We start from the raw sequence: 5,000 nt of genomic DNA, 5'->3' as shown, positions 1-5,000 counted from the left end.
TCTCATTGATCGGCTACAGCTCTCGTGGATTGCTGCCTGTAGCCTTGTGATCATTTCATTAACGCCTACATTTTGGCTTTGTGGCCAGTGGGCTGTGGACCTGATGAGATGCTGGTCAAAGGTGGGCCACTTTGCGAAGCTTGTGTTGTAGGTGACAAGTTCCACAGTAGCTCTCGCTCTTTGAGGTGCAACGAATTCGTATGTTATGGCCCTGTGGTCACTTGACGTCCACTCTTCATGAACCATCCACTTGCACACCGCTTTGGCAGCTGGAGGTGTGCAGAGTGTGATGTCAATATTGCTCTCCCCATTTGGGCCAGAGAATGTAGTTAGCTCTGACCTCTCATTCATTATTATCAGCCCGTGTTGTGAAATGAAGTCTTCAAGCGTTCTACCTGCTGCATCCATCGTTGAGCTGTGCCAGATTGGTGAGTTCGCATTTGTGTCCATCCCTATAATAATTGGTTTTCCTGGGAGTTTGTCGAGGATAATCTCCAGTTGATGGAGAAAAAGGTCTATGGGTGATCCATATTGGCAATATATGCTGGCAATGTAGATCTCACCAAAGGCTCCATTTAGGTTGGCAGCAGCTATGTGCATGTTGCAGAAGTTTGTCATCTGCAAAGCTGTTACTGTCTGTGACTTAACTGCTATTGCTGCCTTGGGTGCTTCGCCTTTGGGGCTGTAGATCAGCTGGAAGTTTGGTGGGTACCCAAATACTTTGTTATTTACGCAGTAGGGTTCCTGGATCAATAGCACATCTATATTTTCTTCGCTGATTCGCTGTGCCAATTGATCTGGGACGATTTTTGCTCTTTGCCCATTTATTTGAAGGATCCTTATCGCATTTTCTTGTGTATCTGTCTGTGGTCTTCTTCCAGGTTGTACTTCTGCATTATTATTACATGCCATAGTCAATTGTGCTATGTATTATGGCCTTTATTCTATTGTATTCAGGGCAAGATTTCTCTGTCACTGCGTGGGTGTGTGCCTTCTTAGCCCGCTTACAGTTTGCACATTGGGCTGGTTGATCCTTCTTTGAGCACTCCTTGAAAGTATGTCCTGGTGCTGCACAGTGGCCACAAATTGTTTCTGAATTCTTGCACTTTGCTGCTGTGTGGCCATGACCTTGGCACTTGTAGCACCTGCTTATATTGCTGTAGTTTTGTACCCTGTGCGAATTGCAGTTTATGTAGACCCTACCATATTGTACTATTTTGCTCCAGAGTTTTGGTGAGACTTCCAGTACAATGTTTGCTTCCTCACGGTTTCTTGGGCCAGTCTTGAACAGCACTCTTACGCCATCCATAACGTCTTCCTGCGTCACATTCATCCTGGAGAGATTTCTCTCAAACAGTTCCATTTTGAGTTCATCTTCACTTGTATTTCTGTTTACATCAAAGATTATAATCTTTGGGGATCTTTTTTTTTGATCAGAGACAGTGATGCCTGATTGTGAGATGTCTTCGCACTTCCTTATTTTCTCGACATCCTGATCATTAGGGACTTCAAGAACAATACCTTTGTCCTTTATTGACCTGCATTTGGAAATACGCACATCTTTCAGTGATGTTGCAACAAGGTTCTTTACTGTTTCTTCAAGTTCCTTCTCAGTTTTCTTGACTCCTTCTGCCGGTTTTATCATTAGGACTTTAGGCTGTTGCGGTTTCATCAGGTGCTGTTTGGGTGCTAAAGGTTTTGCAGCCGCCTTGTTGGCATAGCTCTCAACCAGTGGAGGTGTTCCTGTTTGGGGGGCCGTCACACATCGCAACTCTGTTTTAAGTTCAAGAACCTCCATCTCATACTTCTTCAGTATCTGTTCATACACTGAAAGTTTTCCTAGGATAAACTTCTTCTGGGCATTGTTTATTTTATTTACTTCATTAAACAAGAAGGCTTCCATCTCCTCTCTTATGTTTTCCATTGTCTGAAGGTCAGTACATGACGCTGAATTGTCCTTGTCACCAGGAACAACCGAGTTTCGTCCAAGTTGACTTGCAGCCCCTACAGTGTCCTTAGTAGGCCCCATTTTGGGGCGATCACTATGGAGAGCTCAGTTTTCTGTGGGCAAGTCTACCACTATCCCTGGATAACGAGCCTAGCAGGGCCTACACACGCGATCGTCAGTCAGGACTTAACCCTGCAGCACATTTCCCTAACCTAACACACTGATAATGAGCACACTAATAATACGCTAATAAGGAACCTATGAATTAATGTTAGAGAAAAACAAACAATAGCCTACAAGAATAATATTAAAACGGGCTGTGGACTTAAAGAACTGCTTGTAGCTCTCCTTTTCCTCACTTAAGTTTGCACTTCCTCACAAGCTATGTGACACACATGTCTTTACTTATGCGAAGGTAATTCTTAACCTAACAAACAAGTAAGAGAGTAATGGCACACTTTGAAACAGAAACGTATACCCTAGTAGGATAATATATGCACCTTGCTGCAAATTTTCCTAACCTAACACACTAATAATGATCACACTAACAATACACTAATAATAACATATGGACATGATGTTGAAAGGAAAACAACGGCCTACAAGAATAGTATGAAAAATGACTGTTGTGAACTTGGAGAAATGCTTGTAGCTCTCCTTCTCACCCAAGTTTGCACTTGTTCGCAAGCTACGTGACACACGTCTTTACTTATTCGAAGATAATTCCTAACCTAACAGACAAGTAAGAGAGTAAGGGCACATTTTGAGGGAGAAACATATAACCTAGTTGTTTTCTGTCCTTGAAAGGATACGCGCATCCGCCTGTCACGCAACACACACAACTACCTTTATGGGACTAAATTTTCTAACCTAACACACAAATAATAAATTTATTGCCATCATATCAAGTAGCATACGAGTATAAAGCACCACAGAGTTTTAAAAGCTTGGGTGATCGCTTGGAGCTCTTCACTTTCTCACCTACATTTTGCGCTCTCTCGCAGGCTGTGCGGCACCCACGACTTTACTTCCGCAAGTGTAGTTCCTAACCTAACAAATAACTAGCTACACTGAAGACATATTATGAGACAGAGTGATACAACCTACAAGATTACAGTGGACACATCCAAAACAGAAGCAACAATATATACTGCACGAGCAGTATCTAATCTACTAGCCTAGCCTAGCCTTTTCTCGTTGGGAATCGAAAAGGTAGCAGTCAGACAGGAAAACAGCGCACTTAGAATTTACCTGAGCCTTAGCATTTCAATGATAGGTGGCAATTTTCTGAGACGCGCAGGAACTGCGGATTGTGACGGAAAAATGAGGTTATTTCTTAATCCGTGAAAGGAAAGTATGTGGTTAAGTACTCCATTTGCGAGGGGATTAAGCTAGCTATACGGCTCTCATGCTCAGTTCTCTGAACGAGAAGGCGTTAGCCCTTATTTACACTGCTGGACAGACGCGGAGCGGCGAGCGCGCCTGATCGGCGACGCGTGTGCGCGCGGACGTAGGGAAAACAGATATAACAGCTAAACTATGAATGAAATACCCTAATTTTTCTACATCGTCTTACAGAGCATGAGGACGTCTACGAACTGGTGGTCTTAGATTTTCTCCAACTGCCGGTTATTAGGATATTACAGGCAACTTCCGGTCACCACGTGGTCACCACGCATTCTACGCTACGATTGCTTGTAACTTTTAAACTAACAATGGGAGACACACTTTTTTAGGCACTATTCGATAGAGGAAGACCTCACGAATACAGCTGTGTGCTTGGAACCTAGATAAAGACTGGCAATGGACGGATGGCAACGGATTTCTCAACACACGCGGAGCCCGCGAAGACGCGTGGCAGACAAAGGGCAGCACACGACCACCAACAAAGCCGTTTCTAGGCACAGTGGACCACTTTACTGTGTATTATTAATCGAAATACGGTTACTGCGCCCCTTCAGTACCACTCAGGTGGGAAGAATTCACGAGAATGACGTACATAATGAGATTAGAAAAACATCGACTTTTTGAAAAAACTGATAAAAATACCTGTTTAACGAGGCAGGTGATGCACCAGCGACGTAGCTCGATGTGGTCTGCGTCGGCGAAGCACTTCACAAACACCACAAACTCCTTAAGTACTACGAAACACACGCAAATTTAAAAATTTGGCAAATGTCACGATAATTTACAAACGGTTAAAGCAACACCGAATATTTTTCTACACGGTTCGTAGTGGCACAACACAAAGCTGTGTGCCAAATTTCAGGTCGATCGCACACGTTTTACCCACCCAAAACGACGAGAGACCGGGAGCGCACGCGACGCACGACCGCACGCGACGCGGGGACAGTAGATAGGGACAGCGGGAATCTCGTTAATCCATTCATGCGCGTCACTAATTAGATGACGAGGCATTTGGCTACCTTAAGAGAGTCATAGTTACTCCCGCCGTTTACCCGCGCTTGCTTGAATTTCTTCACGTTGACATTCAGAGCACTGGGCAGAAATCACATTGCGTCAACACCCGCTAGGGCCATCGCAATGCTTTGTTTTAATTAGACAGTCGGATTCCCCCAGTCCGTGCCAGTTCTGAGTTGATCGTTGAATGGCGGCCGAAGAGAATCCGCGCACCCGCGCGCCCCCGGAGGAGCACGCTAAGGCGGACGCGGCCTCGCAGCAAGGAAGATCCGTGGGAGGCCAAGGCACGGGACCGAGCTCGGATCCTGCACGCAGGTTGAAGCACCGGGGCGCGAACGCCGCGCAGGCGCGCGCATCCTGCACCGCCGGCCAGCACGAGGCCGACCAACGGCGAGAGCAGACCACGCCCGCGCTAAACGCCCGCACTTACCGGCACCCCTACGGCACTCACCTCGCCCAGGCTCGGCACGTTAGCGCTGACCCACTTCCCGACCAAGCCCGACACGCCCCGATCCTCAGAGCCAATCCTTATCCCGAAGTTACGGATCCAATTTGCCGACTTCCCTTACCTACATTATTCTATCGACTAGAGGCTCTTCACCTTGGAGACCTGCTGCGGATATGGGTACGA

At 46.1% G+C, this 5,000-nt stretch overlaps 1 pseudogene; it reads right to left on the bottom strand.

The window, feature by feature from the left end:
* Window positions 1–4,284: 4,284 nt before the first annotated feature.
* LOC126430394 (large subunit ribosomal RNA) overlaps window positions 4,285–5,000 on the bottom strand; it is a 2,974-nt pseudogene continuing 2,258 nt past the window's right edge.

This window comes from Schistocerca serialis, unplaced genomic scaffold (assembly GCF_023864345.2).
Source record: "Schistocerca serialis cubense isolate TAMUIC-IGC-003099 unplaced genomic scaffold, iqSchSeri2.2 HiC_scaffold_1045, whole genome shotgun sequence".
In the NCBI taxonomy this organism is placed as follows: domain Eukaryota; kingdom Metazoa; phylum Arthropoda; class Insecta; order Orthoptera; family Acrididae; genus Schistocerca; species Schistocerca serialis.
Note: the sequence above shows the minus strand (reverse complement) of the source record. Positions and strands in the feature narration are given on the sequence as shown.